Source organism: Neodiprion pinetum, chromosome 5, assembly GCF_021155775.2.
Source record: "Neodiprion pinetum isolate iyNeoPine1 chromosome 5, iyNeoPine1.2, whole genome shotgun sequence".
In the NCBI taxonomy this organism is placed as follows: Eukaryota; Metazoa; Arthropoda; class Insecta; order Hymenoptera; family Diprionidae; genus Neodiprion; species Neodiprion pinetum.
In genome coordinates, this window is record NC_060236.1 from 23134634 (window position 1) to 23148498 (window position 13865).

Here is a 13865-nt window from a genome sequence, read left to right on the forward strand (position 1 = left end):
GCACTCCTTCTATAATGATTTTCTCGATTCCTGACTTCTCTTTTGTTTTCATTTCCTGTAAAATTGGTCGGAGGAATTTTTAAACAAAGTCTAATTTTCCGGACCGGTGTTTATGACATTTTTTGACAATATTCTGTCAAACCTTGGACTTCGATTTACGCAGATCATTATATAGTCTTCTGCATTTTATATCTACACCATCTTCGATCTACAGATGCTATGATACAATTTTTTCGTTCGAACTTCTCGGCGTCTCTGCAATCGTGTTTCAATCTCCACTCGACTGCGACCATGGTTCTGATTCCGCGATGCAAAAATCTTATTCAGCATTGAACTTGAATAAAAATATTTGCGCAAACAGAAGTATGTCAGAATCCAGTCAAATTGAGAATTTATCAAAAATCGTGATAGCAATCGCGTGTTTATACTAAACTGCGAAAATTCATTCCAAGATCGTTGACTTTGATTATTTCCATTTCATGTGCTTCTAGCTTTGCAATTTCTACTCTATCGTAGAAATTCACCGATACATGAATGAAAACGTGCTCAATTCATATTTGTAATCCTGGATGGCATAAAAAAGGGTGAAATTAATTAAGATGTTTACCGTCTCAACAATTAACGGACTTGCGTAATTATACATCAATTAACCTAGCTAGCCAGCTACCACAATCGCACGCAAAGTCCCTCGACGAAAGAACGACTCGTTAACGCCTTGTTTTTCAAGCCAATCTCTTTAAGTACATATTATTGCGCCTTACATATATTCGACTGTAAAAACTACTAGTGTATGCGTCCTATTCGAGAGCGCAAGGAACAACTGGAACATGGCATGTCTGGGTTTTTTCCAACCCTTACCGGACTACGCATGGAAGCACAGAAATCATTTTTCGTCGAGTGTTCGGCTGGTAATACATTTTTTAACGATGCGATTCATTGGGAACAATTTTACTCTCTTACACGAATGGAAAGGAATATTTGAGTCAAGTGATATATTCGTTTTATTTAACTAAAGGCTTTATAGTCAAATGCGCCGCACACAATGCTTACTTAATTCAGCAAAATACTTTTGTCGGACGAAACAGTTGTACCGACTTTAGATAGAATTGAATCAAGCCTTTGAATGTTCATGCTGACTGTCAATTTATTCAAGATAAGACGGCGCGAGTTCCTTGCAATAATATGAATTTAGTATCAAGACAATGTCTGATGGAAATGACTAAGGATTTGATTGAACGCACCTCAATCGTTTTGTTTAAAAAATATGATATTGTTGTAACAAAACAAATTGAGCTTGGTTTAAATTCACGTTTTGTTAAGTTACACGTGTTCAATGGTTGAAACAGGTGATGAAACTTGTTGTTACAAAAGTCTTTTGCGTAAGACTGAACATTAGAATTATTCAAGCGTAGAAAAATGGAATTCTCCAAATGATATTTAATAATTTTTCTAATTTGATATTTTGTGGGATTTACCCGAGATTAGTTGGGTAATACGCGGAAAGTTATCGTTGTTTACGTGGATGTATAACATTTAACGGGTGTCGCGACTAGTTTTTGATTATTTGTACTCCGTATCAATTTTGATTACTCGAAACATGGCATAACGTGTTCGTCGTGCGTATTCGATCTGACGCAGAACTTATCGTACAATGTCCGTAACCGATTTCTGGGTCGACTACCCAGTCTTACAAGTATCTCTGAAGCTACTTCCGTGGCGAGAAAGTTCGCCGCCTAGCGTCAGTTTATAGTACTAGTAAGACGGCTGTAAGAAGGTTTACTGGTAGGGGTTTAACAGAGCTGACATAGCTAGGCGTTTAAAAGGGCGAACGTTACATGCCTCGTTTATCCCTGCCCAGTTTGCCGAATCAACACCCTGATTAAACCGAGGCAACTGTTCAATGCCCGAATTGGACCCACAACCGTACTAAATATCTATTCTGGGCGACAATTGGCGTAACGATTTTTTAAAGACAGTTTGTTGTTTCAAGAAAATGTCACAGCTGTTAGGCACGCTTTACGTATAAGACGCGTGACGAACAAGGCCTGTTCTACGTACGAGGAAAAACGAGGAATTGCGAATCTCGGACACGCACAGCGAGCCGGTAAAATTGAGTGAGTCATTGACAGGCTTGACGTCACAAGATGATGAGGAGCAATCAAGTGATGATTAGAGCGCATAAATACTTTTATGTGTGAGTATAATTGTTGTATTTGCGCGTCGGTTTTATCAAGATTACAGTGGCGATGAGAGTAGTCAGATATTTCCTGATATCCCAGGTATCACAGAAGCTTCTTGATTTTGTAGGTTTTGTTTTCGGGTTGATGGAAATTCGCCTATCAGAACAACATGAATTTGGTCACACCTTAATTATTTCATAATCAATTGTGTTCTTGGACTAATCAGAAAAATTTTTCTCCAAAACGAACGAAATTTTTATGCTTTTTCTGACGTTATATTAAAAGAGCTTGTTTTTCAGACGCTTCTCCTTCTTTTTACAAACCATCAGTTCGGAAGTTCTGAAACATTTAGCAAGTTTTTTGAAAAACTTGTTTGCTTGATGTATCATCGTTTTTCAAACAATCGCTGCACCTTTCATTCCAAATTTTAGCACAAAAAAAATTTGCAGAACGATTCTTGTATAATTCTGTGATATGTTTTCCTTGAAAATTAAAAATTGAACCGGCATTGAGTCGTAATATTACATTAAAAGAAAAAAACATTCATTCTGAAAAACGTGGCCATGATTGTTCTTATCAATTGACTTTGACTCGGTGCCATATATAATACGGAGAGGTGTTTCACGAAACCCAAGTCTAATCTCGCTTCGCTGGCTTTGTTAATTGGTCCGAAAAACCAATTTTTTCATAAAATAACAAGGACCCAAATGAATGTGTACTTCAAAAACACGTCCTTGTTCCCCCAGGCGAGCTAAATCTATTTCGATGTATTTTTTTTGGAACGAAGACGCGACAGTGACGAGTCGAATGTTATACGCTGATAATGATAAGGACGCTTACGCACGTTTATTCCATAAATCGGTCCATCAGTAAAATGAGGAGAGAGAGAAGAGAAATAAAAAACATCGAACAATAGTGTAAACAGTAGGATCTTAACAGCAAACCGTTATTGTTTACTTATGCATTTGCAGATAGCGAGCTGCGATAACGTCGCCGCAGTTATACATTCTAGAAACAAGTGCGCCTAACTTCGCGTTTCTCTGCTGTTCCCAGCTATTCGTATGGCTTGTACATAAAAATTTTCGTGTAACTGCGGCTAAGGCTCTTGAGTGAAACGTTGTAAAGAGTAGTTAGCCAATTAATACCAGTTATATTTGTACAATTTTCTGCGTACTTTATGGCCTTGGATACAGACCGGCTGAACTAAATTAGGCAGACTTATATATACCGAATAAGATTTCGCAATAATCCTTTGGCACACTCACCCGTGTGTATTACATGTATATAAATAATATGTGTGTGTATTCTTCCTTAATTTAAACAATCTCGCGATAATTTGTCGCCCGTGGAATTAATTGATCTAATCTTCTATTTCGTTTTCGTTTTTTCAAGATTTTTCTAAAAATCTTTTAAATCGTAGTAAGTTCTTATTCGCGAAAAATGGGTTATTGTCGGATTCTTAGATTTGTTTTCTTTTTTTTTTTCTAATCACGTTGAGTGAAACAATACCAGTTTTATATTTTAGAGGTTGTAAAAAATTTTACTTGAACGATTTCGGGTGGACAAATCTGGGGATAACATTAACGCGTTGACCTAGAAATTTTGAACCCATGTTTCAATGACCGGTGTTGCGATGGATTTGTGTATCGTGATTCTAAGATACCCATTTTGTTCATGGTCATTCTCGATTATGTAACGATGTAAACGGGGTTAAAAATATGATTGGGATCGAAAGAGTGATACGAAAAACGTGAGGACGACTCGTAATAAAATCTGACGTCATCATCATTTGCGGTGACGTAAATACATTGGGAGGAGAAAATGTTTCTTTCACAGTTATACGAAACAGACAAGAATCTTGTCTTACGTATTCAAATTTTTCACTCGGTCTGTGATACAATTTTATCAGTAGAATTACTCGTCCGATCGTGACGTACATACGAGTAACTGTCACTAGAACCTAAATGGCGATTTTATATTCTATCCACTTAAAAATCACCAATTATTCCAGAAACTGCAGTTTTTCAAATTTTGAAACTTTGAAGATTCTATTATATGTTTCAAAAAATTTACTTCATTTTGTTCTCATGCCATTTAATTGGGTTTCACGGATTTCACAGGATTTAAAGAAATTCAGCAAGATGTTAGTAGAGTTTAGACGGACTTAGCAACAATTCGCCAAATTATGTAACATTTCATGGATTTCAAAAAATTTTGGCAGCTTTCGGACTGAGTCTATAAGAATTCCTGCGGTTTTCGAGGGAAATTCATATGTATAATTTTACGAAATTTCACAGGATTCCATGTGATTTTATGACTTTCGGAAAAACGTCAGAAGATTTCACAGATTTCGTCAAACTTTAACTTTTGTAGATAGTCTCAAATGAAGCATTAAAAAATGTTTGGTCGTCGCATATCAAATTTGAAAATTCTCTTCAATGTTTCTGCAAATATCGTATGTGTGAAAATTGGAACATAAATGAAAAAATTTCACCATTTTCCACGATAAGGGCAACCTTTGTCAATAAATATGTTACATCAAGTTTAGTTCAAGAAACATATTTAGGAACGGGCTGAGTTTCTATAAGGCGTTGTAAAAAAGATTCTGAGAAAATTTGAGAGTCAGGTTACGTTTTCAGTCATGCAAATAGTGCCAGCTGATTTTCTTATTTTAAACACTTCATTTAACAGCTAATAATAAATTATTGATTATAAAAATAGATGGGTTATTTTACAACGACTCTGTATATCTAAGAAGCGCTGTACATTTTAATGTGTAAAGCCCGACACATTTTCTATCGGTTATAAATTGCAGACACTAATTGTACGGAGATTGAATAGCCATTTTAAATATTCCGATCAAGAATGTATAATTTTAATCATCGACGAATACTTGTGCTACTCTTTAAATAGATATTGAACATCTGCGGAATGTGTGACGTAAAAATTTGAACATTTTTCACATATTGTGTCACTACCAATTTCATATATTATTCATACCAACGTTTATCTGGGCTTCAAACCTTCCAATCAAAGCTTTCGCAAATATTATGTGAAATTAAGTTGCGTATTTTTCCATCGACTAACAGACAGCTGTGTGAGAATGAGCTATGTCTCGATGGAGCTGAAAAAACTCTGGGCTGTAAGCTCTCGCCGCGATGCATGTACGTACATAAGTGTGCGAAGATAAGTGGTTACTAATGCTATTTATAGAAAACAGACCTGCTAAACACCATCGTTAACAGTTTAAGTTTCCCTGATAATTGCAGAACAGCCCAACCTCGGTAAGCATGATTATACCGCCCTGTACCTACTCTTCACGACTCGTCGTCAAACACATATGTATACATATAGAAAATTATGTTCACATTTTTGACGTGCAACGTACATTCCGTGTATAATATTCTCTTTTCTCTCTCTCCCCAAAAATCAGCAAATTCTACCTTTAATTATAGTTCGAGGCGTATAGGAAAGGTATGTTTTTCTCCATCGGTTTGTAAGTCAAATTTCACGTGGCTGCAGATTCGCGTATTTTTTTTAAATAAAATAAAAAACTAAAAAAAAAAAGAAACAAAAAAACAAAAGACGGTCAGATATGTTTGACATTTAAGTAATTTATACTGAAAGTTTCATTTTTCATGTTTTCCAAAAGCTTTGAGGCATAAGTAATTTTTCGAAAAGAACATCAAAATTATTACCTTTTTTTATTTGTCGCTACTGTCGTTATATTCGAAAACTTGTGCCACATAAGTATGTATATTCGCTATGGTAACGAATTATTTAAAATACACTTGTGCACCCATATTTCATCCACGTATAAACAATACTTTTAATCCGACAGCGTTCAACGGCCTACAGCATATACATACATACATACCTCTAGGTGTATTTTCTGTAACGAGCTAGAAATACACATTGATTACGATAGTGAGAAAACATCTCTCTGATTTTACCCCTTAGCACCAGTGACTTCTAGTCACCGTCGACAAATACAGTTCGATAATACTTATCACGTATAGCTACAGTGAAGTATACTTGATTCATTTACCATCCCGATCCACACTTTATTCCCACAATAATAAATGACAGTATAATTATAGTGCCTCAAATATAACTGCGGATGGTGCTTATCGTATTTGCTCAAGCGAAGAATGAGGCTTCAATTTTTAGGAAAATAGTATGACTTAAAAAAAGTTCGAGAAACTGGTAAAAGCATGAAACAGAAAAAGAATATGTGATAAAAAAAATTCTTTTTTTCGGACTAATAATCATCTGCTCGATTCCTTGTATTGACGGAATAAGTCTTCGCACGTGTAAAAACTAACCAGGCGATTAAACCTGACGAGAGAAAACGATGAAAGTTAGCAGCTGATTGTGAGTGACCTCTAACGTGCATGCGTAAGATAATTGAAATCTATCGGTGGGCGAGTTCATGCCGCGGCAATATTTTCATCCGCAAGAGAGATATACCAACTTACAATTAGTCAAAACGAGGTATGAGCTGTCAAACTCTTGGGCGTAAAGCAGCGAATTGAGGTTATGTTGTTACGATGACTCGTAGCGGTCATCGGATGATTATGCCTGATCGCTCAGTTAGCAATAAAACTTTGCAAAGCACTGATTTCTGTACTAACTGGATGACTGACTCTTATGCTTTCAGCGCATGGCTTCTTATGTCGATTAGAAGCTCCAAAAACCGACACTAGCGCCGCAATACCTGAAGTTGAACTAACGAGTCACGTGGGTAATAGCCCGTCATAAACAGACTTAGTCACATGGTGCAACGTGGGAAAGTTTGAATTCATGCGCCTCGTCTACAAAATGACAATGTCTTTCCTCTTTTCATTAGATACTTACTTGAAAAAATGCATTGACGAATGTATTTTCTCGATTTTCATACAAAACCAACAAAACCCCGTTTCTGCAGGAACGTTTACGTGCTGTCAGTTCTGGCGAGTCACGTGACTCGTTAGTTCCATTTAAGCTATTGAAGCGCTGGTGTCGATTTCCTTTACTTCTAACCGACTCAGGACGAGGAGGCTAGTTAAACATCCAGTTGTTACAGAGACCAGTGTCGCGAAGCCTCCTCGAGTCACTGCATCGATTACTTGAGAAATTTTTACTCCGAAAGAATTTGCAACGTCTTTTTAATAACCTTTGTACGACGAGTGTGGTAGTTGAAGTTTGCGTTGGCCAGCCTGCATGACCAGACGACAAAACCTGCGCGCGCATATCCAGTCGCTCAGCTTGTTTGACTTTCACCATTTGCTCACCATTTACAATACATAACCGCGCATAACCGGAATGCAATTCGACAGAATTATTATTATAATAAATATAAATATTGTTGTATTGTTGTTGCTGTTGTAATAAATTATTGCCATTTTTTTACTCCCTGGTAGTTTTTCTTTGTTTAGGCTTTTTCTTTACTTCGGTTGTATACTTCTCCCGCAGCCTTGACCCGTTCCTTGACAACAGATGTGGTCTACAGTTTTAACGTCAGGTTATCATACGCTAGTATAATACATACCGTTATGCAAATTAATGAGAAATTTACATAGCATGGCTCAATAGAACACAGATGATATAGATAGAATTCTCGAAGAATATGTTGTAAGCATCGGGTAGCGGCCAATCGCTCGGTATTATAAGGTATAATATATTATATGTGTACATTGAACGTCGACTGATCTGAGGCATTCGGCATATACCTACCTACATATATGGGTAAAACCGTTATGGTTGTGATATGAATGATTCTCTTCTTTTTAATACTGCAAATGAGAACAAGAATGGTCGCTGAAAAGAAAGAATTTTAACATTGTAATGCGATAAACTTGAAGGATGAGCCTCGTCTTCTGATTTCCAAATTTTCCAACATTTTCGGACATTCTTCTTACCATCCTTAATATAATTTTTGTTACATTTCTACCATTCGAACATTCCCGTCGAAATAATTGATGATTACCGTTGTTGTCTTGTTTCACGTCATTTCCTTCATCCATTCTTGCCCTTAACAGTAAAATTTTTATCCTTTACATTCTTTCACCATTTCAAAAGTGTTCATGTAGATTGTATTTATTATACCTTCTCGAATCCTATTTTTACAAGCTTTACGAAAATTCATTTCACACAACAGTTGAAAATTTTGTACTTTAAATATCATCAATAACATCATCGTGGACCAATTTGCGATTGCTAACGTTATTCGCGTTCAAGTTAATTAACATGTGATACATGTGAGTATGTAGCTATCTATATTAGGAACGAGTTGTCATCACTCATATGCCACGCATTAAACCGGGCATTAGACTAATCCAGTCAAAATAGGTCTGTATTAAAAATATTCGGGATATAACTGCAAAACAGCAAAACTTGACGTTTTTTGTGTTTTCCTCAAAAATTGCTATTCATAGATGAAAAATGTTTTGACGATCGTGCAGAGTGGAAAATTCTACATCGAATTATGTCCTTACATATCGGAAATGGAGTCGGATTAAAAAGTTAAGAAAAATGACGTTCTATGTATCGACGGTATCTCGGGAATTTTGGTGAAATAATTTTTTTTTTCTCAATTTCTTATCCAACTTCATTTCCGACATTTGAGAATATAATTCGTTGTAGAGTTTTTCGCTCTACGCGACGGTCAAATCATTTTTCGTCTACGAATAGCAATTTTTGCGAAAAACGCAAAAAACTTTAAATCTTGCCGTTTTCTCTAACGCCAGCTATGCAGCTCAAAAACCCTTGTACTCAAAAACGCAGCGACATCCGGAATATTTTTCATTCATATCTACGTATTTTGATCGGACTAAGATTCTGGGAGCGTCGCTTGATAATTTACTATTTTTGCCAACGGATGAGTCAGTACTTGAAACATGGATTCTTCCCTACCCGTTATCTCTCCGTCGATTCCATCGTATTTTTTAGAATCTCATAATCACGTTGTCATCTGATGCAAACCTCTCCGCGCAGTTCTGCAGAATCGAGTCTCTCTTATCTTCCAGACTTCGAAGCTAACTGCGATCTCTACACCCAGAGTAAACGTCCTCGTGCGCGAGATTCACGTCGCGTGTTTGTACAGCGGATGTAAAACATACATACTTAGGTGTTAGGTGAAATGTACGAAAAAAGAACGGAAAACAACCCAAGCATCAAACTGTTACGACGTAGTAGAAAGTATCACCCAATATGCCGGTACGCGTAGTATCACTGATATTATACAGCTGGTTCGCAACTGTTGCACAATTTCTCAGTAGGTACCCAGTTACTCCAACATCTGGCAGTTGCAAGGTATTATTATATCTGCTATCGCAAAAGCTGGTATTCAATAGGTCTTTGCACTGTTTATAACACAGCTCGCGAAGAAAAAAGAATTTTTTTACTGCCTTAATTTTGGTGTTTGAGAACGTAGAGTTTATTAATAATATCACGATTATATCAGATTGGCTCTAGCTTTTATCTTACTGTAGAATTATGAGAATAGTGGGAGATGGGATAGTTTCGGTAGGTTTTGCAAATGAACACGGAAGGTAGATGTTGAAGCTTTCGCCAGGATTTGAGAGTGATGTAGGAATGATTTGCTTCAGGGTCGGTGGGATAGTCACGTGACGCTGGATTACTGCTGGACTCTGTAAAGTCATAGGTCCCAAAAATTTTGTAAATCAAAAGCTTATAAGAGAAGTTTCTGAAAAGCGTTATATTGTTTATATTCTTTTCACTTTTGTATGAATAAATTAAGTACAACAAAAGTCATTGATAGTATTTTGTTCGTAAACTTTAGACATTAAGAAGGATCATCAAATTTTGCATCTAAATATCGCTTTTTCGCGTCACGTACGAAAATGTCGATAAAATAAATAAGTAGAGCGAATTTCGAAAAATTACTCTTACCATCAGGGTCGATGACATTAAATCTGTTTAAGACCACTCAAATATCGAAGCCAATGAAACCACTGTTGATCGGTATACCTAATATATTATAAATTGCAGCGGTATAGAGACTTAAAGAGTCGGAGATGAATTGGGCGTAATTTGGTTCAATATTTCATATTGAACCAATTGGATTTTTCTACCTTTACTTAAGAATGGCGCAACTTTCACATCACAGCATTTTACACCCTTGAATATATTACAACGGTTCTCGATGCTAAGGATACGCATTTTTGCAATTTAAAAAAAATATCTAGCAACTAGACGTTTTGAAAAATTTCGTCAAGAAACGTAACCACTTGTGTTGAATCTCAAATTTGCAGGTTTGAAAATTGCAACTTTTGCGCAAGACCGTGCAAAATCTTAAAAAATATTGATGGAATTTTTAAAACGCGATGTATAGTTTCATCTGCGTTCTCTTGGCTATCGTGATGCGTTATACGAGGCCAAGCGCGGTCGCAAGCTCTTCACTTTCAATACCAATTCGCCCCTGACACTCTGGCCCTAACACGCACGTTTCAACTGTCCATCTAGATTTAAATCCTGAATTACTTGATTACTGCGGGGCAGTTGGTGACGGCGAGTAAAGAAACGGAACAAGAAAGAGAGAGAGAGAGAGAGAGTGAGAGTGAGAGAGAGAGGTGGAAAAAATGACCCAAGAATGGTTTTATCACGTTTTGTCTCCCAAGTTGATAATCTTCCGGTGACAACTTGTGCGTATGCATTAATAAGAATTCACGTGACTATCAACCGGGCCTTTAACCAGTGATGAGCAGGTTGGAATGAGTTAAGGTTTTGAGCGAGAGGAACTGCTAAATTGATAAGGTGATCACGTAGATTTATACGTTCAGCTTTTTGACACTTGAGACGAATAACCGACTCGGATCACATTTCGTACGTGTAAAAAATGCACAAAATTTAGTCATCAAACCGTCTTCTCGAACGTTGAAAAGATTTTCACCTCCGAAATTATTCCAATTTGTAACAAGAAAAATCTGTGCGAAATAACAGTTCTCGTGGAAGAAAATCGTGGTTGCTGGCACAAGATGAATTTTTTCCCCCAATATTCACGTTTTCGATTTCATCATTCTTCGAAACAGTCTATTTGAGGTTGAAAGAAAAAATCAGATCTAGTGCACAAAAAGTGTGATCAATTGTGTATTTAAAAATTTATGTTTTAGTACTTAAATTCTGATCATAATTTAGAATTTTTTTGCTATCGCGAAAAAAGAATTTCCTTCAAGTCGATTTTGTTCGTTGGGATTCCGAAGTAGTAAAAATCGAAATATTCTACGAAAAATCTATTTTCACACGATTTCGTTCTGAACGTACAAAGTTTATTCCTCGGATACGCGTAAGTTGCTAATCATCATGATTGGGAATGAACAATTTTGTTTACATGTTTCATGATTTGAAGTCAGTAAGATATTTCAAAAACGTTTCAAGTCTTGCAATTTCCCGCTAAAAACCTGCACCCGTCAGGGTGAGTTTGATAAAAAAATTGTTTTTCTAATTATACGATAGGAGTAAAGTCAGGCAAAGGATCGTGTTATTCTGCTGAAGACTAAGTATCGCCACTTCCCAGAAATCGTTGCTAATTTTTTATAATCAGAGGCCTCGTCAAAATTTTCGTTGATCGAATCGTTGTTCGATTTCACGAGAAAAAAAAGAAGCATTCGTTCGACTAAATGACTGGATAGATAACGTGTCTCGATATGTGTTTTCCCCTATTTTTCAAAGAAAATTTGATTTCTTCTAGCTTCCAATTAGATTCAGAGAATTGATTAAAATTAGAGGACCGACGTACAAGAAATGAAAACGTATAAAAAGGAGATAAATTGACAAGGTGAAGCTAACAGCCAGAATTAGCAGCGAAACGTCCTAATATGCATTCACGTAAGGTAATGAAGTACGAAAATCAAAATCTTGCGAAAAATCTTGAACCCCCGACACTGATGTAGAATTATGATGATAAAACGGAACTGCATCGGTCTATTCCCAAAAAGTTTAACACGTTTGGCTGTTAACTCTGGCTGCAAGCTTCAGCCTCGTGTGTAAAGTGGCTGTTTAAACGGGGCTCGAGGCTACTCACCTAATCATAATATCTTGCCTTGAAGGGATAGTACTGTAGCAGAAGCTCACTCATAGAGGACAAAGGGCGCCTCGATAGGTAGATTTCCGTTATAGAGCACACTTTCCCGACGTGGACAGCCTGCGACCTGGCAAAGCGTCGATAGGTACCGTACGTGGTGACTAAATAACTGAAGGGGTTCGGTCGGTTCGCGACAAGAGCGTCTGTCAATCTGGTGGCCGAAGCCACCTCTCGAGGACGTCAGACAGGGCCGGCGGCTTGTCGGCCCTTCGAAAAGCCCGCGCGGCGTTTGAATTGCGTTCCGAAATCCCGCGCGGTCTCCTCAAGTGGCGGCGTCGAGCCTCGAGTGACTTCGGAGGGTGTTTTCTCACCGCCCGATTCCCGCGCTTTTTCCGTTTCCGCCGTCTCAGGAAGGAGAGAGGCAGGGCTCCCATAGGCGCAGCCCTGAGCCCCGCTCGATTTAAACTAGTGGCACTGTAAAGGCTTTATCCACTTTAGTCACTGCCCGCCGCGGGCAATCATTCTATTGCTGCATTATCGTATCATGAATGAGACGGTAAGAAAAGTAGCCCGAATCCAGTGTCATGAGCTCCCCTTAAATATATCGAACGCTGTTTACGCCCGGATGACGATACTTTTGATTATGCGTATCCCTTATAGGTACCCCTCTGCGACTCTGCGAACATCGACGCCCGTTTTTCACATCGCCCTAAGGACTCTCTCGTAATCGCTGATGATCCCTGGGTTGTCTGTCGGCCTCAGGTAAGGCGACCGCTCACGATGCGTGGGTGGTTACAGTTTGGCCGGAAATCTAGCCGACTTCAGAGATGCAACTGACGCAATCGGGCCCAATTTTGGCGACACATAATACCTGTATCTAGAAGAATATTGGAAAATCATGAATCTTTATTACGGTGGCGCAGTGATGAGTAATTAATTAAAAGAATTCACCAGATTTTTTGAAACGATCAAGTATTCTCGTCATTATTATCTGGAATGAATTGACGGATCGTGCTTTTTATGCCGTCAAGTGAGATTTAGGTATATCAAAGCAGTGTTGGAATTTCGTTTCAGTAATATTTTTCTCAGTGTACAATTTCACGTTGTAAGCATAAAGGAAAAGCAATTTCTGATTGATTTGACTGCAAAATTTTGACGTAGTGTGGATGATAAATGTAACACCAAATGAATCCAAACGCGATACTGTTTTCAATACAGACTTAAGCAAGTGTTTAATGGTTTGACGAGCTTCTTCGTTAAAATTTATTCTAGATAAAATTTCTTTTTCAGTGAATTTAGTACCTGCTATTCCACAGGCTGATGAAATGGACATTTTTTTCTTGGAATCGAGAAAATATTTTTATCGTCGGTCTCGTAGGAGACTTGCATACAAAATTCATAGACGTCTGTAAAAGAAGTTAAAAATTTACCGGAACAAATAAACTTAAAGTCTCCTGAATTTTCAGACTTTCCCCACAAATGACAAAGTCCAACATTTCGAAACTGCAAAATTGGTCAAATTAATCAGGCCGTCTGTAGGAAGAAATGAGGTTCCACAAGGAGGAACCGGGGAAAGCTCATTTCAGAAGAATCCGGATTTGGCACAAGAAGTAAGTCATTGCCGTTACCTGGGTTGAACGATTTGTCGAGTAAACAAAAAA

At 37.5% G+C, this 13865-nt stretch overlaps 1 protein-coding gene across 1 annotated transcript in view; it reads right to left on the reverse strand.

The window, feature by feature from the left end:
• The window catches only part of LOC124220673 (synaptic vesicle glycoprotein 2C), a 49911-nt gene extending 37522 nt beyond the window's left edge, over positions 1-12389 (reverse strand). The window contains exon 1 of the mRNA XM_046629908.2: positions 12205-12389. The gene's annotated coding sequence lies outside the window, so the exon portion shown is untranslated. The remainder of the gene's footprint in view (positions 1-12204) is intronic.
• Between the last annotated feature and the right edge of the window lie 1476 nt (positions 12390-13865).